The sequence below is a fragment of the Delphinus delphis genome, chromosome 2, assembly GCF_949987515.2.
Source record: "Delphinus delphis chromosome 2, mDelDel1.2, whole genome shotgun sequence".
Classification (NCBI taxonomy): domain Eukaryota; kingdom Metazoa; phylum Chordata; class Mammalia; order Artiodactyla; family Delphinidae; genus Delphinus; species Delphinus delphis.
The window spans coordinates 36,634,908-36,656,171 of record NC_082684.1 but is presented as its reverse complement, the minus strand read 5'-3'; the positions used below and the strand labels follow the sequence as shown (position 1 = coordinate 36,656,171).

Sequence of the window (21,264 nt, the reverse complement as noted above, 5' to 3'; positions counted from 1 at the left end):
AAATGGTAGTTTTCTAAACTGTGAAATCTGAAACTATATCAGTGAACCTTTTTACTTTATTACATTAAAATCCATGGCTATGCTGTGTACTTTGAATGGATCTGTAACCCGTATATGGTTTTATAACATTAAACTTGGTTCATCTGGAAAATACGGGTTCATTGAGTTATGCAAATCTTCCAAATGTTGACATGTTTCATTATATAACATCAAAATACCACTTGTTGATAGCATCACCGATCTCAAGGGAAGATGTTAAACCCATGGTGATGAATACATGTTTCCCCAACTTGTAATTTTCACTTGAAAGTTTAAATGTTATCATTAGCAACTGTCACTTAAGAGGTAGGCTTACTTTGTTCATTTTCAAGAAAATGTCTACCAAATACGCAGGTCTAACAACCATAATTCTTTCAGGTAAAAACAGTGTTCCATGGAAATTGGCTCTTTCAGCTTGCTACTCAATCTCACAGGTGGCTTTCCTCAAGACAGTTGTCTTTCGGTATACACAGAAATGCTTTATTGCATACCTCCATTTCAATACACAGACTTAAGATCTGTTCTGAAGGTTTGAGATTTTAAAAAATAAAAATAATTTTTTACTCTTTTTTTAAAAAATTTATTTTTAATTTATTTTTGCCTGTGTTGGGTCTTCGTTGCTGCACGCGGGCTTTCTCTAGCTGCTGTGAGCGGGGGCTACTCTTTGTTGTGGTGCGTGGACTTTTCATCGTGGTGGCTTCTGTTGTTGTGGAGCACGGGCTCTAGGCTCGCGGGCTCTAGAGCACAGGCTCGGTAGTTGTGGCACATGGGCTTAGTTGCTCCGCAGTATGTGGGATCTTCCTGGACCAGGGCCAGAACCCATGTCCCATGCATTGGCAGGCGGATTTTCAACCACTGCGCCACCTGGGATTCCCAAATTTTTTACTCTTTATCAAGAATATTCTTATAAAACTAGCTTCCCTCCACCTTTCCCCCAACTCCCCACCAGTTGTGTGTCAGTGAAGCATACACTGACTACTAATATAGTTTGATGACAGGGCCTTGATTCATTCTAAGGCACCATCATTTTTATCCATCTTTGTTTTTGCACTGTGCATGCAAATGGTAACTCTGTGATAAAGGCAGTTACAATCTCAGTGTTATTATGAAAATAGTTTTGTCCTTGTGGATCCCTTGTGGATCCCAATTGATTCGTGGATCATACTTTATATGCAGTAGGCCAATTTGTGGATATATCTTTTAGTTATTAGAGGATAGTTATTTACTGATTTTTTTTTTACGTGAATTTTCCTGTTCAATTTTCTGTTTTGAGATAAATTTCAAAGCTTTGAATTACTGTACATTTTTAAGGAATCCAGGTGATAGAAGGTTCTTGAGAGGAACCAGTCTTGAATACTGATTATTTAACAATTCCAAAGATTCAGAACAGTGAAAAGGAAATAATTTTGTCTTGGTTTTGAATGGTTCTCTGGACCAAGGTTTAGAGAAAAGCAAGGAAAAGTTTTTATCAGTGGAAGCTGGTACAAGAGCTTGGGTGCACTGGTACAAGAGCTTGGGTGCACTGACTCTTCTGTGTTATTTCCAATCTGTTCTTGTTCTAGATACTCTTTTACTATTCTAGAATTTCCATTTGGTTCTTCTTTATGGTTTACATTTCCTTGTGGGCATATTTTCCTTTATTGCTGAGCATAATTATAATAGCTCTTTTAAAATCCTTGTTTTAAAGGATTTAAATCACCAACATCTGATTCCACAAGCTTGTTATTTGTTGTTTTGTTGTTGTTTCTTTGTTTGGTCTCGTTTTCTTGGCCTTTATTTCAAATGATTTTGGATTATAATCTTTAAGTTTGATTGTTATGGATTCTGTTATAGTCTTCCATAAAAGGGCTGATATCTTTGTTTTAGCAGGCAGTTAATTTTGTTGTACTCATACTTCAAACTCTGTGTCTTAGGAGACAGTTCAACTGTCGGGTTTTTGTTTTTGTTTTTTTTTTTTTAATCATTAGCTGGTGTGTATCCTCCATATATGCAGTTAATTGGTCAGCTGGTTGGTCTGCCAAAGATTTGGGCAGAGGTAAACATAGGGTTTACGACTTCCCCTGTCTGATCCTCTTCTTTCTGGAATTTCTCCCTCACTTTCCGGTGTTGGTGGTTGCTTTGAAAGCTTCCTCTGGCACTCCAGAAAAAAACTGCACATAAAAACTGTGGTTCTCTGTTGGAATTTTAGTTTGTGCAGCCACTGATTGTGGCCTGCCCTCCAGCTATACACAGTATATTTAGAAACTTACTCCTGCCATTTTTTTGTTCCAAGTATATATGCCCTCCAGAATCTGTCTGCTTTTGTTTATTTTCCTGTGCCTTCAGAGGTTGGTGGTGTTTTTTGTCAAGTTTTATAATTGTTGTCTAGAGGAGGATTGGTCTGGATAAGCTGCTTCTACCATACTGGAGATGGAACTTACCCACTCTCCCATTTTTAAAAGAATGCATAGTCTCATTGATTTTAATTTATTTAATATTTTACAGTCATTTAAGGTAACTTCTTTTTTGATGTTCAGATTTGGCCACTGGGAGCCCCTTCAAGCTTACTTTTGTGGGGTTTTTTTGTGTGTGTGTGTATGGGTGTGTGTTCTCTGTGTCTTTCTGATGGGCCTTTATTCGTCTTTGAATTCTTTCTGTCAAGCATACAATGATGTCCCAGGCTCACTTTATATATTCCCTGCTTCAGATATGAGAATAAGATTTAGATACTATTATCTGGGTTCTACGTTCATTTTTCAGGGGCATCATTTATTCTAAGACTTCTTAGAAATGTAAAATTACATGTGGCTACTAGAAAACTTAAATTACACGTGGCTACTAGAAAACTTAAATTACACATTATTTTTCAATTTTAAAATTTATTTTTATTGATTTATTTTTTGTTAATTTTTATTGGAGTATAGTTGCTTAACAGTGTTGTGTTAGTTTCTGCTGTACAGCAAATTGAATCTGTTATACATATATATATATATCCACTCTCTTAGATTCCCTTTCCATTAAAAAAAAAAATAATGACAATATCAGATGTTTACCAGAATGCAGAGAAACTGGATCACTTATACATTGCTGGTGGGATTGAAAATGATATTGCCATTCTGGAAAACAGTTTGGCAGCTTTGTAAAATAATAATAATAATTAATAAAACATGCAGTTAATTACATGACCCAACAGTTGCACTCCTGGGCATTTATCTCAGAGAAATAAAGATTTAAGTCCACACAAAAACTTGTAAAACAAAACAAAAAAAAAAGAAAGCTTAAATTACACATTAAAAAATTAAAAATAAAGTTTCAGTTAATTATAGATCCAAATATTATCACATGTATTAAAATACTACCATGTCAGTGCTTGAGTATTATCATTGATATGTAATCAACATAACAACTATTAATGAGATACTTAAATTCTTTTGTTTGTACCAAGTCTTCAAAATCTTGTGTGTGTTTTACACTTAACAGCATATCTGGATTTGGACTGGCCACAATTCAAGTATGCAGTAGTGCTCAGTAGCCACATATTTTCTTACAGTTTGTGTTTTGCCTTTACTTATAGTTTTTGGCAGTTTTGGCCATCTATATTTCAAAAATCAGTTTTTATTGTTGAATGTATCAATTAAAAATTGTATCTTTTGCCTTTGGATTTTCAGTCACTGCTAGACTTCTCTCATTACAGGATATAGTTGGAATCATTTGTGTTTTCTTCTAGGATATTCATAGTTTTAATTTTTGTGTTTTACTTCCTGATCCATTTGGGATTTTATGTATTCTGCAGTTTTTGTTTTTCATTTCATTCAAAAGTTATTTAATAGAATATTTTTTAACTTGCAGGAGGAAGGGCTTTTTGTTGTTGTTCATGTGTAGTTGTATTGTGATCAGAGAACATAGTTTGTGTTATTTCTACTCTGTTAAACTTATTGAGATTTTCTTTATGACCTTTCATATGATCAGTTTTTGTGAATAGTCCACGTCCACTTAAATAGAGATTGTTTTCTCTATCAGAGTACAAAGTTAAGTATAGTAAGTTCAATATAATATAATCTACCTTATTGATTACATAGCTTATGTCTTCTGTAGCTTTACTTACTATTATTTTGTTTCTGTTAATTTCTTCATCTATCTAATGTAGATTTTTGTTTTACAAAGTTTATGACTGCTCTTTGGTGCATAGATATTCGTAACTGATTTATCTTCCTCATTGTCAATTTGTACTTTAGCATTAAAAAAAAAAAATCCTACTTTGTCATGTTAGGTGCTTTTTTGGGCCTAAATTCTACCTTGTCAGTTAATAAGATCATAACCTCTGCTTTCTTTTTTGTTGTATTTGCCTGTTATACCTGTTCTCATATCTTTTCCTTTTGATGTTTCTTAATTACTTTGTTTTAGGTGCTCCTTGTATATAGTGTACAGTTGGGTTTTGGGTCATGAGCTGATCAAAAATCTTTTTCCTTTTAGTAGAGCAGTTAAGCTCTTTGCATTTACTATTGACACTGATATCTTGAGCTTAGCTGTGACAATTATTTATTATATTTGCTGTTTGTATTCTGTTTGCTATGTGTCTTTTACTATGTTTGATGTTTCCATTGCTCTTTTGAAGAATTTTGTTTTGAAAAACTTTTTTGATATTGAGTATGTTTATCCTACTAAAGCATGGGATTTCATTAATAGTAATATATTAATATTGTTTCCTTAATTGCGGCAAATGTACCAGAGTAATGCAAGATGTTAACAATAGGGGAATCTGGGTATATGGTATGTGGAAACACTGTATTATCATTGCAACTTTTCTGTAATGTAAAACTATGCTAAAATTAAAAAAAAACTTTTAATGTAGTGGTGCTGAACGTGTCCTGGGTTGGTTTTGTAAAGTGAATTTTATGTGAGTTTATTGCTGAACTTGGTGAATATAAGCTGTTTTTGTCAGTTTCCAGTAACTCTGGGAGGTATAATCATATATTTATGGTAAAGAGTTGTAGGAAAATATCTTTGTTTTATAATAATGAAACAAAAAGAAGTTTTTGTACTGGAGAGAAATTTTTTTTAGCAAAAGATTAAAGAAAAATTTGCTTCTAGAACTGGTTACTCAAATCATATCTTGTGTAGATGAATTATTTAGAATGTTGTTGGGGAAGAGGGCATGTTTAGTAGTTAACAGTTGAGTTCTGAATTGAAATATAAGCTGAAGAATTTTAACGGCACCTAGAAGGTGTAGTTCAGGCTTTCAGTCCCAGAATTTTAGACCTGGAAGAGACCTTTACAATTTATTCCAATTCTTTCATTAATAGAAGAATAACTAGAAGTCTAGGAAAGTGATACGTTATATCCAAAATCATGTAGTAAATTAATATGAAGAGCTGGGACTAGAACCTAAGCCTCTTCATTTCTGTTTCAGGATTCTTTCTTCAGTGCCAGAATGTGTTCTTAAAAGCCACGATTATCCAGATACTGGGATCTTCATATCCTACTTAGAGTGCAGCTGTGGCAATGTTACATGCTTATACTGGCATTTAAAAAATGGCACCGAAACACAAGTCATTTACTCAATATCCCAGAGGTAACGTTAGGTCATAAGACTGGCTTATTGATTTTTACCTCTATATCTAATCCAGTAAGGGAAGGGCTAGCTAGAAGATTATAGTAAGTAGGCCAATTGTTATGAACTATAGTTGGGGAGCTAGAACAGGACCTGGCACTGGAAACCATAAAATGCCAGAAGATTTTTGGGCTGTAGTGATGTGGATGATGTCAGAGTGATGAGAGCTTCTACCATGACTAAGTGGACTCTAGAACCTATAGAATGGAGGACAGAGTAAAGGAGGTTGTGGAGCCACCATCAGACTTGCTCGTCGAATGCCATTTGTTCTGTTCTCATTCCCTAGAACATTCCACTACTTGCCAGGTAGGATTTAGAATAATCATCGATAATGAAATTAAATTCATCTGATATCTGCAAAACACTTTTATTTTGTGAAGTACTCTCACAAATATACTCTGTGATCCTTGCAGTATCCTTGTGAGATGGGTAGAAGGGATATTGGTGAGCAGAAAATGTTAAATACTAATGTGTGTCAAAGCAGTGTGCTAGAAACCACTAAAAGATATAAAGATGAATAGACATAGTCTTGGCTCTCGTGGTGTGCACAGTCTTGTGGGGGACGGGGTGGGGAAAATAGCCAAGTATAATGTAAATCAAGTTGAAAAAGATTTAGAAAGTTAAGTTATTTCCCATGGGAATTTAAAAGGAGTGATGGTGTTATAAATGATGGAAATTGTAATACTTTGCCTTCTGATTTCAGACTAACTGAAAGGCTTATAACTATAAAAGGATATTGACTGTAATAGATACAGATATAATTTTCTTTTCTAATTTTTCGGAAATCTTATTTTTATTTTAGGTGATTCTACAAAGCTTATCTGAACAAATTTATGGACTAAGGATGACAGAAGTCACTTAAATTTCTGTTTCAATGATTTTTGGCATATAGGGCTGGCTGGAGGAAGAGGAAGAAAAAAAGGGAATTGACATTATAATGTCAAACAGGACTTACAAATTTACCTAGGCCAAAATATGAATAAAAATTTAACTGGGCCCTATTAACAGTTAAGAAGATCGATAGAGTAAAGTTGATGCACTACTAGTTTATGTTGTCAAGGTAGACAACTTCAGAATAGGAGAGGGAGTAGTGAGGACTTCTAGTTCCTAACTTGGTTTTTTATTTTGCTTCAAAGTAATGTTACGTTTCAGGATCATTATAGTAAACATTTGCTTACCAATAAATATGAGTTTAACAGTTTTAGAATAATGAATTCATTTTTATTGAAAAAGTGGACAAAACAGGCTTTTCAGTTTTTTGTTTATTTTTCAAATTCATATTGGTTATCAGGTTTTTTTTCTCTTTTCCTTTTTATTCTCAAACTGATTGTTAATGAGAAAAAACATGGAGCGATTAACAACGACACTTGAATATTTAGTCTTCTCTTTCCAACTCAAGCACTGAAATATGACACTCCTTTCATAATATTCTTTCTGGCCATCACATTCTCTCTTTTCTTTTTGGCTTCAGAGTCCTTTCCAAAAGGAAATATGCTGCCTGGCATTCTATATTATTCCTAATTTCCAGGTGGAAAAATGAGACCAATGAAGTGACACCTAAATACAATGGGGATTATAGTTTTAAAAATAAGACAATAAGTCAGATCTTCTTGCTTTCATTCTTCTCTATTTTACCACGACAAAATACTTACCAAAGTCCAAGAGATTACTGATATGCGATAATGACCAATGACTTCACATTAATGGAGCTATTCATAATAAACTCATCAGAGAAGTAATTGGAAAAAATGTAAATATAAAGAGTGATTTTCACTATTCTATTTATATAGTATTGAAACAACCGTAACATTCAAACACCCAGGAAGTGTAAAACTCTAAGTAATATTAAATAATAATTGATATTAACTCTGAAATATTGCAACATCTTGAAGTATCTTGTGAATGACCAAAAACAGATGAAATTTTGTTTGGTATAGCTTCAGTTGTTTTCCACAGAACTATATATTAAAAAAACTGGTAATCCATGTAAGATATACACAAAACCCTGAACTGACTAGATTGTTCAATGAAAAATACTCCACACTGCTTTGTTGTTATGGACAAATGAGCTTATAATTCAATGAAACCCTTTTAAGAAGTTCTAGTCTATGGAATGACATCTTCAAATTGTTTGATCCTATTAGTTTTATTAACAGAAACCTCCCATTCCTTCATAAGATGCTTATTAATTCCTCTGAATATCATCTTTAAAAGGGCTGACTTGACTGTTGTCAAAATAAATCACAGGTCAAGTGCAACCCTCCAGTCTCCAGTCTATGGGCTCTTCCATGAGTTTCAGTTCCGTGTAAGCCACACAGTGACCTTCCCACGAGTTTTCCATTGGAGATTTCACAGTCCTAACTTTAACATTTTCCAGAAAGTATCCCTCCCTTCTCTAGGCTTTGGGTAGAATGTCAAATTAATAATGGCATGTGGTGTTCCTTAGCATAACCTGCCAAAATGTGATAATTTCCTTAAAAGAAAAGCCATGGGCTGCAGTCACACATCTGAGATGACAGACGTCCAGATGAATCCTATATAAAAAGAAAAGGTTGGTGTCTTCTGGAATATGAATGTACACCTTTAATAAATTCAAACAGATCCCAACATAAACATCTCCAAACTTGACGGGTTTTACGTGACTCATCATTTCATAGATTCTTGGCACCAAATCTCTGGACATGATACTTATTAACCCAACCCACTGCAATAGGGAGGAAACACCTTGAAGGGATACTCCTGGTATGAAATATGGGTTTTTTGGGTAAAATCCTCTATAGGAATAATTATCAATTAGAGGATAACCTGTGAAAAACTTCTCTGAGTGGTTTAAATTTAAAAGATACTTCACTAAATTGCCAGTATTGATGAAGACATCAGTGTCTGTCTTCATGATGTACCTGGCGTTGGGGCAAAACTCAGTTACCCACCCAAATGCCATAATCGTTTTCAAGGTCAGGTTATTGTACGTGTCTATAAAAAATCGTGTCATATTATGTCACCATAAAGGAGGTGTTCATCCTCTAAGGATAATGCTAACAATTTGTCTTCCCTTTCAGCCTGTTGGCCTAGTAAGAAAAATGTAAGACCCTCATATCCCCACCAAGACTTCTTTTCACCCCAGGTAACTCTAATGGCCTGTCTGGCTTTCACATCTGAGGGTTGTGAGGTCACCAGGATAACAAGAAATGGGTTTTGATGAGAGCAGTTCTAATGCTCTTGAAGTGTGAAGTGGAAGTCTTTTTGTAAATGGGCTCATACTCGTAGAAGTACATCCAGTTCACGCGTTCTGTCACATTGTAGTGGGGGCAGACTGACGTACCACATCACCAGGAAACTCAGGAATGACAGCAGCAGGAGGCTCCATTTGGGGGATCGCAGTGACATCCTACTCGGAAGGGTGGGGTGCTCAGGAGGGCCGGGGCCATCCATTCACAGCCCCTCAGGAGCACGCGAGCCTCAGGTTCCAGCTGCTAAACACTGTACAACCTTTTGGGGGCTCCATTTAATCTCAGCCATCCATGACCTTCTTCTTGATTTATTCCTTCTGAGTGAAAGACCTTCAGTTTCACCAACTGAACATTCAGTAGTAAGTAGTAGTCAAAAATAATGCTTGAAATTTCTACTGAAAAACAGAGACTCTCAGATTGGTTTAAAATTCTGCCATATACTGCTTATAAGACACATGCCTGTAGAATTTCTTATGAGACTAAAGCACTAGCTGAAGTTTTCTGTTTTCGTATTCCATGCTTTAATTAAAAGATTTGCCGTGAACTACTCTAAGTGGCCTGGAGAAAGCTAAAACCCAAAGCTGTTCCCAGTTGAAGACTGCAAACTCAAATCTTCCTTACCTCTGGTGGGGCAGCTGATTGTCACAGAGGCCCTGGCCCCTGGGCCCATATTTTCTTAATATCACCTACTTCAGTGATGTCTATTTGCCCATTTACAAAGTATGCTAAAAGGAGCAACTTCCCTTGTTATAACAGATTCATTAGCGTATTAATTAATGCTGCAGGGAAAGGAGAGGGAAAGAGTGGTACAACATAGTCAGTATTTTCTTCTCCTTTGGGGCTTATTTCTACCTCTGTGTGTTTTCTCTCTTAATGTTGATCCATAGCTAAAAGACGGCGAGGTCCTATCTTACTGCTTTTCAAATCTAAGCCATACTATAAGCCATACTATAGAGAGGTTGACAAATTTCTAGTAGTAAAATTATTCCTAGCAAACAGCCTCCTGTAGGCTGTCCCTACTCCTACCCTTACCCACTTCAGTCTGGTAGTCTCATCTATACAGCATTACCTCCTTGTTTGAAGTCCAGCCTAGAATGGTCTTGGGATCATCAGTGTTATAAGGCTCTGCATTGCCTGAGTTATACTTAGATTTTTAATTTACATGTGTTCACAGCTTCACTACCTATGGGTAAATAGCTTTTTATATAAACATGCAGAACCTCTCTTCTCTTTTTCTTAAAAGTGACCAGTTTCATCCCTGACATTTTCTTTTGTCATCTGTTAAACATGATTTTCCCACAAATTTACTTTTTTGTTCATTTCATATGTGATGATTTTTTTGTGTGTGTAGTTTCCTTTTTTAGAACAGGACAGTTGTGTTTCTTTGACGATAAGAATCAACGGGCCATGTGCTGTTTTTTCTTTTCCTACTCAGAGTATGTTCAGTTTAGCTCACAGTCTGTTTCCTTCCTATATGGATAAAAATGACTGACTCTGTTCAACAGCAGAGATTGAAAATAAAACCTGTAATTCCTAACCTTTTTTTTTTTTTTTACAGTTCTTTCTTTAAACATCTTCTAAAGGATTTTTCTTTCTTTATATTTTCCTTTACCTGTCATGGGGAGAGTAAGATGTTCATTTGGTTCTACTGTATTTCTCCTGAAGACTTATTTGTTTTGCTTCTCTTCCTTTAGTATCTTCACCTTTGATTAGTCTACAGCAGATCTTGTAACATTTGACCTGAATTCCAATGCCACTGATAAGCACATATAGCATTTCCTCTTCTTCTTATTTTTTTTGCGGTACGCGGGCCTCTCACTGTTGTGCCCTCTTCCGTTGCGGAGCACAGGCTCCGGATGCGCAGGCTCAGCGGCCATGGCTCACGGGCCCAGCTGCTCTGCGGCATGTGGGATCTTCCCAGACTGGGGCATGAACCCGTGTCCCCTGCATCGGCAGGCGGACTCTCAACCACTGTGTCACCAGGGAAGCCCCAGCATTTCCTCTTAAATGAATAATTTTCTCCATACATTTGATTTGAGCATATGTGAAATCATATGCTGTATCCTTGGTTATATATTCCCATGTACATTTCTTTCAGAGAAATCTTTCCCGAAATTAGTTTTTCCTTGTGTTGACTCTTTATTTCTGATTACTGAATGCCATTTATTCTTTACACTCAGCTGGTATTGCCTATTTCACTTTCATGGTTACTGTTCTTTTCTACCACATAGTATGCATTTATTATATGGTTCAGGATAACTTATTAACATGTGAGTGTTGTTAACCGAATACATCTAATTTTTGGAAAATTTTAGCTTTCAGTGCTATTACAAAGTTGGTTTAACTCATAGTCTCCCTTTAAAATATTTAAGACAGTGCTTCCAGCCAAGTTGGACTAACGGATTGGTATCCTTTTACTTGAAACAGCTAACTAGACAAAAAACATGAAACAACAGTTCTTAAGGCATTTGCCATCAGGCAACAAAAGACATCGATCCCTGAGAGACAGGAAACAGATTAGATGAGACCTATGCTTGCTCTGCCTGGAGAGTGTTTCTAGGTATGGGCTAGGGCAGTAGAACCCCAGAGGAGCCTAGAGATCTCCCTGAAATGAGGAGATGGTGCTGGGAGCCTAAGGAGCCAAGGCAGCTAGAGTTCAGAGAGCAGAGTACCAGAGAGGAGAGAGCTGCAAGAGAATTTTGCACATCTGCAGAAGTCCCTTCCAAGAATTCAGTTGAGTACTGATCAGTACAGACCTGTGAGGAAACTGCTTGAGGTCAAGGAAGAACCACCCAAAAGGAATTGAGGGAACAATAAAGAGCTCACACAATGTCAGGAATAGAGCCTGAATCCATCAGACAGAGTGGAAAATATAATTCACTGAGTGTCAGGTAGAGCATCTCTAACATTCTAGTTTTCATTTCTAGATGTTCAATTTGGGTCCTTTTTCTATGTTTTAACTTAAATTACACTCAGTCTTTTCTCTAGCTTCTAGAGCATATGGAACACATTTATAATAACTTTAAATCCTAGTTTCCTAGTTCTACTGTCATTTCTGGGTTGGTTTTGATTGATAGTTCTCCTCATTTGGCTCTACTTTCTTGACTCCCCGCCCCTCCCCTCCGCCAAAACCTGCTTGGCACATTAGTTAATGCTTGTCAGGCATGGAAAAGAAGACATTGTAAATTTTACCTTGTTGGGTACTGGATATTTTTGTATTCCTGTAAATATTCTTGAAGTTTTTTCTGGAATGTATTTAAGTTACTTGGGAAGTATTTAGTCCTTTAAGGTATTCCTTACTGGGACCATTTAATGTAATTTTGCTGTATTCCTGAGGCAGAACCTTTATGAATACTTTACCTGATGCCCTGTGAATTATGAGGTTTTCCATTTAGCTAACCATCTGGTTACAGACGTTAAGTTGAAGATCAGGTTGTTCCTTCAGGGTTCGTTTTTAAGCTCTGCTGGTATCGTTATAGATTAATCTTTATTTTGGGACTAATTTAGCCCTGCTGAGGTCTCTACTTATTGTCCAGAGTACAATACAAGGTCTCTCTCCTCTGGTTAGTTGCAACTCAAATGTCCCTAGCTCTGTATGAACCTTGAATTGTTCATTTTTTAAGCTCCTCAGCAGATTTTTTTTTCCTCTTGCATTATGGAATTTCCCCCAAATATGTGCAAATTAGTATTAAGTCAAAGACTCAAGAGAAGATGTGTGGAGCTTTTTTCTGCATTACTCCCTCCTCTCTGGTACATTATTCCAGTAATTCCTGCCACCTATACTTTCTGAACTCTGATCTTTGTCTTTTCACGTTAGTGACACTGCTGTGCTTTGCTTTGAATCTCCCTGCCTGCGGTAGTGTCTATAACTTGTCTCATAGCAGAAAGTCAAGGTGCATGTAGGCTTATCTAGCTTGTTTCCTTCTCTCAGAGAATGCAGATCTACACTAATTGTTTTCCATTGTCTGGAGACTGTTGCGTCCTATATTTTGTCTAGTTTTGCAGTTTTTTACTGTTTGAAGAGAAATCCGGTACCAGTTACTCCATAATGGCTAGAAGCATAAATCCCATAATACTGGATTATTGTGGGAGGTTGGTAAAGACTTTTGGGTGAAATTTTAGGAAGGAATCGCAATGAGCCTTAACAGATTTTATAGTTAATGGCTATTTAGGAATTGTCTGTTTATGGCCCCTGGGAGTAGTTGACTTGGCAGTCGTTTGTCCTTTTCAATGAGAGCTATCAGGTAATGTAAATAATAAGGCAATATACAAATGTGCTTATTTTTGGTTTGCAATTATTTATTAAATGTTTTTATAGGCTGTTCTGTCTCAGAATAACAATTTTTTTAATAGACCTTTATTGGAGTTTGTTTCACAATACTGTGTTAGTTTCTATTGGACAACAAAGTGAATCAGCCATATGCATACATATATCCCCATATTCCCTCCCTCTTGAGCCTCCCCCATCCCACCTCTCTAGGTCATCGCAAAGGACCAAGCTGATCTCCCTGTGCTATGCTGCTGCTTCCCACTAACTAACTTTTACATTCGGTAGTGTATATATGTCGATGCTACTCTCACTTCACCCCAGCTTCCCCTTCCCCCCATGTCCTCAAGTCCATTCTCTATGTCTACATCTTTATTCCTGCCCTGCCACTAGGTTCATCAGTACCATTTTTTTTTTTTTTAAGATTCCATATATATGTGTTAGCATATGGTATTTGTTTTTCTCTTTCTGACTTACTTCACTCTGTATGACAGACTCTAGGTCCATCCACCTCACTACAGATAACTCAATTTTGTTTCTTTTTATGGCTGAGTAATATTCCATTGTATATATGTGCCACATCTTTATCCATTCATCTGTCAGTGGACACTCAGGTTGCTTCCATGTCCTGGCTATTGTAAATAGGGCTACAGTGAACATTGTGGTACATGTCTCTTTTTGAATTATGGTTTTCTCAGGGTATATGCCCAGTAATGGGTTTGCTGGGTTATATGGTAGTTCTATTTTTAGTTTTTTAAGGAACCTCCCTGCTGTTCTCCATAGTGGTTGTATCAATTTACATTCCCACCAACAGTGCAGGAAGGTTCCCTTTTCACCACACCCTTTCCAGCATTTATTGTTTCTAGATATTTTGATAATGGCCATTCTGACAGGTGTGAGGTGATACCTCATTGTAGTTTTGATTTACATTTCTGTAATAATTTGTGATGTTGGGCATCTTTTCATGTTCCTCTTGGCCATCTGTATGTCTTCTTTGGTGAAATGTCTATTTAGGTTTTCCACCCATTTTTTAAATTGAATTGCTTGTTTTTTTTGATATTGAACTCCATGAGCTGTTTGTATATTTTGGAGATTAATCCTTTGTCCATTGCTTCGTTTGCAAACATTTTCTCCCATTCTGAGGGTTGTCTTTTTGTCTTGTTTATGATATCCTTTGCTGTGCAAAAGCTTTTAAGTTTCATTAGGTCCCATTTGTTTAATTTTGTTTTTATTTCCATTACTCTAGGAGGTGGGTCAAAAAAGATCTTGCTGTGGTTTAGGTCAAAGAGTGTTTTTTTTATGTTTTCCTCTAAGTTTTATAGTGTCTGGTCTTACATTTAGGTCTTTAATCCATTTTGAGTTTATTTTTGTGTATGATGTTAGGGAGTGTTCTAATTTCATTCTTTTACATGTAGCTGTCTAGTTTTCCCAGCACCACTTACTGAAGAGACAGTTTTTTCTCTATTGTATGTTCTTGCCTCCTTTGTCGTAAATTAGGTGACCATATGTGCGTGGGTTTATCTCTGGACTTTCTATCCTGTACCATTGATCTATATTTCTGTTTTTGTGCCATACTCTCTTGATGACTGTAGCTTTGTAGTATAGTCTGAAGTCAGGGAATCTGATTCCTCCAGCTCCGTTTTTCTTTCTCAAGAATGCTTTGACTATTGGGGTCTTTTGTGTTTCCATATGAATTGTAAAATTTTTTGTTCTAGTTTTGTGAGGAATGCCATTAGTAGTTTGATAGGGATTGCATTGAACCTGTAGATTGCTTTGGGTAGTATCATTTTCACAATATTGATTCTTCCAATCCAAGAACATGGTATATTTCTCCATCTGTTTATGTCATCTTTGATTTCTTTCATCAGTGTTTTATTCTGAGTACAAGTCTTTCGCCTCCTTAGGTAGGTTTATTCCTAGGTATTTTATTCTTTTTGTTGTGATGGTAAATGGGATTGTTTCCTTAATTTCTCTTTCTTGATTTTTCATTGTTAGTGTATAGGAATGCCAGAGATTTCTGTGCAGTAATTTTGTATCCTGCAGCTTACCAAATTCATTGATTAGTTCTAGTAGTTTTCTGGTGGCATCTTTAGGATATTCTATGTACAGTATCATGTTATCTGCGCACAGTGACAGTTTTACTTCTTCTTTTCCAATTTGTATTCCTTTTTCTTCTGATTGCCATGGCTAAGACTTTCAAAATTATGTTGAGTAAGAGTGGCGAGAGTGGACATCCTTGTCTTGTTCCTGATCTTAGAGGAAATGCTTTCAGTTTTTCCCCATTGAGAGCAATGTTGGCTGTGAGTTTGTCATATATGGCCTGTATTATGTTGAGATAGGTTCCCTCTATGCCCATTTTCTAGAGAGTTTTTATCATAAATGGATGTTGAATTTTGTCAAAAGCTTTTTCTACATCGATTGAGATGATCATATTGTTTTTATTCCTTAATTTGTTAATGTGGTATTTCACATTGTGATTTGCATATATTGAAGAACGCTTGCATTCCTGAGATAAAACACACTTGATCATGGTGTATGATCCTTTTAATATGTTGTTGGATTGTATTTGCTAGTATTTTGTTGAGGATTTTTGCATCAGTGATATTGGTCTGTAATTTTTTTGTGATATCTTTTTCTGGTTTTGGTATCAGGGTGATGGTGGCTTTGTAGAACGAATTTTGGAGTGTTCCTCCCTCTGCACTTTTTTGGAAGAGTTTGATGAAGGATAGGTGTTAGCTCTTCTCTAAATGTTTGGTAGAATTTGCCTGTGAAGCCATTTGGTCCTGGACTTTTGTTTGTTGGAAGACTTCTAATTACAGTTTCAGTTTCTTCAATTACTTGTGATAGGTCTGTTTATATTTTCTAATTCTTCCTGGTTCAGTCTTGGAAAACTGTACCTTTCCAAGAATTTGTCCATTTCTTTGTGGTTGTCCATTTTATTGGCATATAGTTGTTTGTAGTAGTCTCTTATAATCCTTTGTATTTCTGCAGTGTCAGGTGTGATTTCTCCTTTTGCATTTCTAATTTTATTGATTTGTATCCTCTCGCTTATTTTCTTGATGAGTCTGGCTAAGGGTTTATCAGTTTTGTTTATCTTCTCAAAGAATTAGCTTTTAGTTTTATTGATCTTTGCTATTGTTTTCTTCGTTTCTATTTCATTTATTTCTGCTTTGATATTTATGATTTCTTTCCTTCTGCTAAGTTTGGGTTTTCTTTGTGCTTCTTTCTCTACTTGCTTTAGGTGTAGGGTTAGATTGTTTATTTGAGGTTTTTCTTGTTTCTTGAGGTGAGATTGAATGCTCTAAACTTCCCTCTTAGAACTGCTTTTGCTGCATCAGATAGGTTTTGGATCATCGTGTTTTCATTGTCATTTGTCTCTACCTATTTTTTGATTTCCTCTCTAATTTCTTCAGTGATCTCTTGGTCATTTAGTAGCATATTGTTTAGCCTCCAAGTGTTTGTGTTTTTTATGTTCTTTTCCTACAAATAATTTCCAGTCTCACACTTTGGTCAGAAAAGATGCTTGATATGATTTCAGTTTTCTTAACTTTATCAAGGCTTGATTTGTGACCGAAGATGTGGTCTATACTGGAGAATGTTCTGTGTGCACTTGAGAAGAAAGTGTAATCTGCTGTTTTTGGATGCAATGTCCTATAAACATCAATTAAATCTATCTGGTCTGTTGTGTCATTTAAAGCTTGCGTTTCTTTATTAATTTTTTTTCTGGATGATCTGTCCATTGGTTTAAATGAAGTATTAAAAGTCCCCCACTATTATTGTGTTACTGTCGATTTCCTCTTTTATGGCTGTTAGCATTTGCCTTATGTATTGAGGTACTCCTATGTTGGGTGCATATATATTTATAATTGTTATATATTCCTCTTGGATTGATCCCTTGATCATTATGTAGTGTCCTTCCTTGTCTCTTGTAACATTATTTTAAAGTCTATTTTATCTGGTATGAGTATTGCTACTCCAGTTTTCTTTTGCTTTCCATTTGCGTGGAATATCTTTTTCCATCCCTTCACTTTCACTCTGTATGTGTCCCTACGTCTGAAGTGGGTCTCTTGTAGACAGCATATATACAGGTCTTGTTTTTGTATCCATTCAGCCAGTCTGTGTCTTTTGGTTGGCCCATTTAATCCATTCACATTTAAGGTAGTTATCCATATGTATGTTCCTATTACGATTTCTCAGTTGTTTTGGGTCTATTTTTATAGGTCCTTTTCTTCTCTTGTGTTTCCCACTTAGAGAAGTTCCTTTAGCATTTGTTATAGAGCTGGTTTGGTGGTGCTGAATTCTCTTAGCTTTTGCTTTTCTGAAATACTTTTGATTTCTCAGTGGAATCTGAATGACATCCTTGCTGGGTAGAGTAATCTTGGTTGTAGGTTTTTCTCTTCATCACTTTAAGTATATTCTCCCACTCCCTCCTAGCCTGCAGAGTTTCTGCTGAAAAATCAGCTCGTAACCTTATGGGGATTCCTCTGTATGTTGTTTTTTATTTTTTCTTTGCTGCTTTTAATATTTTTTCTTTGAATTTAATTTTTGTTAGTTTGATTAATATGTGTCTTGGTGTGTTTCTTCTAGGGTGTATCCTGTATGGGGCTCTCTGTGCTTCCTGGACTTGGGTGACTATTTCCTTTCCCATGTTAGGGAAGTTTTCCACTATAACCTCTTCAAATATTTTCTCAGACCCTTTCTTTTTCCCTTCTTATTCTAGGACCCCTATAATTCGAATGTTGGTGTGTTTAGAGTTGTCCCAGAGGTCTCCGAGGTTGTCTTCAATTCTTTTCATCCTTTTTTTTTTTATTCTGCTCCTCGGCAGTTATTTCTACCATTTTGTCTTCCAGCTCACTTATTTGTTGTTCTGCCTCAGTAATTCTGTTATTAATCCCTTCATTTCAGTTATTGTGTTGTTCATCTCTGTTTGTTTTTCTTTAGTTCTTCTAGATCTCTTTTAAACATTTCTTGTATTTTCTCAATCTGTGCCTCCATTCTGTTTCTGAGATTCTGGATCATCTTTACTATCATTACTCTGAATTATTATTCAGGTAGATTGCCTATTTCCTCTTCATTTATTTGGTCTTGTAGGTTTTTACCTTGCTCCTTCATCTGTGACATATTCTTTTGCTGTCTCATTTTTTTTTCCTTTTTTTTTATGAGTGGGATTGTGTTCCTATCTTATTGGTGGTTTGGCTTGAGGCTTGCAACACTGGAGTTTCTAGGCTGTTGGGTAGAGCTGGGTCTTGGTGTTGAGATGAGGACCTCTGGGAGACCTCATTCTGATGAATATTCCCTGGGGTCTGAGGTTCTCTGTTAGTCCAGTGGTTTGGACTCTGAACTCCTACTGCAGGAGTTTCGGCCTGATCCCCATCTCGTGAACCAAGATCCTGCAAGCCGAGTGGGGTGGCAAAAAAAAAAAAAGAGGGAGAACAATAACAATGTAAACAATAAAGTTAGACTAGGGAACTAACAGATATGTTAGAAAAAAAATTAAAATATAGATGAAACAACAATCGGAAGGTAAAACAGAACCACAGTAGTAAAAAAGAGGAGGAGAAATTAAAAAGTTGGAAAAGGCCTTGGCTGTGGAGGGTGGGGCCTAAGCAGGGGTGAGGTTTGGGCAGTGGGCGGTGCCAATGCTTGTTTGTTTGTTTATTTGTTCTAGGTTGCTGCTTTTGCTAAGAGAGCACCCATGACCCTGATGATGTTTCCATTCACAATAAAGGGCTCTATTGCCTTCATTGATTAGCTGATCAAATTCAGGTTAGTAGATTTTGTGGACAGTACTTCTCTCTTCCAATTATATGTTAATATTTTGAGAAATGGATAATTTTGTATTTAAAGCTACATATGTATATGCCAGTGAAGTAGAAGGGCCAGGTCAATCTAAACTCTATTGAATTATGTACCTGCTATGCTACCTACTATGTACAATCTGTAGTGTATAAAATGGAAAAATATTTTATTTCCTGTTTTATAGTTTTTTACTGTAAAGTAAGGGCAAGATAAAACAAGTTGTGGCTGAATATGGTACACTGTACTTTTGGCATCGTTGTGTGGCATATTTGATGCTGAAATAAACAGCTCATCTTAAAATTGTTTGAAATTTTTAGTAGCTTTTAAAAGTTTCGTTCTTGGGCTTCCCTGGTGGCGCAGTGGTCGAGAGTCCACCTTCCGATGCAGGAGACATGGGTTCATGCCCTGGTCCGGGAAGATCCCACATGCCGTGGAGCGGCTAGGCCCGTGAGCCACGGCCGCTGAGCCTGTGTGTCCGGAGCCTGTGCTCCGCAACGGGAGAGGCCACAACAGTGAGAGGCCCGTGTACTGCAAAAAAAAAAAAAAGTTTTGTTCTTGTTTGTATTTCATTTATACACTCAAATTTTTATTTATTTGTTTTTTGTTCAGTCTGTGAGTTTTGACAAATATATATTCTTTCCCATAATCTTTGAAATTCACTCACGTTGCCTTTTTGTAGTCAACCTCTCTCTCCACCTCAATCCCTAGAAATCACAGATCTGTTTTTTGTCCTTGTTGTTTACTTTTTCCAGTATATCATTTAAATGAAATCATTTAGTGTGTAGCTTTTAAAATCTGGCTTCTTTCACTTAGCATAATGCATTTGGATTCACCCATGTTGTGTGTACCAGTAGTTCATTCTTTTTTATTGCTGAGCAGTGTTCCATTGTATGGATATACTGCTGTTAGTTTATCCATTCACCATCTGATGGACATTGGGGAGTTTCTAGTTTTTGGTGATTATTGCAGTCATACTATTTTTTCTTTTTTTTTTCCTTTGATAAAATGTATGTAAAATGTACCTTCTTAACCATTTTTAAATGTACAGTTCAGTGGTGTTAAATACATTCACGTTGTTGTACAGCCATCACCACCATCCATCCCCATAACTTTTTATCTTGTAAAACTGAAACTCTGTACCCATTAAACAGTAACTCTCCATTCTGTGCTCCCCCCAACCCCTGGCAACCACCATGATACTTTATTGTTTTGCCTACTCTAAGTACTTTATATGAGTGGAATTATATAGTATTTGTCTTTTTGTGACTGACTTATTTCACTTAGCATAGTGTGCTCAAGGTTCACCCGTTTGTAGCATATTGCAGAATTTCCTTCCTTTGTAAGGTTAAATGATATTTCATTGTATGTATATACCACATTTTTTTATCCACTCATCAGTTGATGGATAGCTGGGTTGCTTCCATGTTTTAGCTACTGTGAATAATGCGGCTATGAACATGAGTGTACAAAGATCTTTTCAATACCCTGCTTTCATTTCTTTTTGTGTATGTACTCAGAAGTGAAATTGTTGCATCATATGATAATTCTGTTTTTAAGTTTTTGAGAAACCACCATACTGTTTTCCACAGGAGCTGTACCATTTTACATTTCCACTAGTAATACACAGGGGTTCCAACTTCTCCACATCCTTGCCAATGCTTATTATTTTCTGTTTGTTTGTTTATTTATTTATCTATTTATTCTTTCTTTATTTTTTAAAGTAGCCATCTTAATAGGTGGTATCACACTATAGTTTTCATTTGCATTTCCCTAATGATTGGTGACATTGAGCATCTTTTCATGGCATTTCATATTGGTAATTTGTATATCTCCTTTGGAGAAATGTCTTTTCAAGTCCTTTTTCCAGTTTTGAGTTGTGCTGGTTTTTTGTTATTTTTGTTGCTGTTGTGTGGATTTTTAGAAGTTCTTACATATTCTGGATAATAATCACTTATCAGATATATGACTTGCGAATATTTTCTTCTATTCTGTGGGTTGCCTTTTTACTCTGTGGGTAGTATCTTATGATGCCCAAAAGTCTTAATTTTCATGAAATCAAATTTGTCTTGTTTTTCACTTTTTTAATTTGTGTCTTTGGTGCCCCCCATCCAAGAAATTATTACTAAATTCAGTGTCATGATGCTTTTGCCCTTTGTTTCTTCTAAGAGTTTTATTATTTTAGGTCTTACATTTAGGTACTTATCCATTTTGAGTTAATTTCTGTATATGATATTAGGTATGTGGATATCCAGTTTTCCCAGCACCATTTGTTCAAAAGGCTTCTTTTTTCTCATTGAATGGTCTTAACACCCATATCAAAAATCATTTGACCATATGTG

At 36.1% G+C, this 21,264-nt stretch overlaps 1 protein-coding gene and 1 pseudogene across 1 annotated transcript in view; one reads left to right on the top strand and one right to left on the bottom strand.

The window, feature by feature from the left end:
- The window catches only part of FUT8 (fucosyltransferase 8), a 314,456-nt gene that overhangs the window by 35,321 nt on the left and 257,871 nt on the right, over positions 1–21,264 (top strand). The gene's annotated exons all lie outside the window — the stretch shown is intronic.
- Positions 8,049–9,057, bottom strand: LOC132419517 (UDP-GalNAc:beta-1,3-N-acetylgalactosaminyltransferase 1-like; annotated as a pseudogene).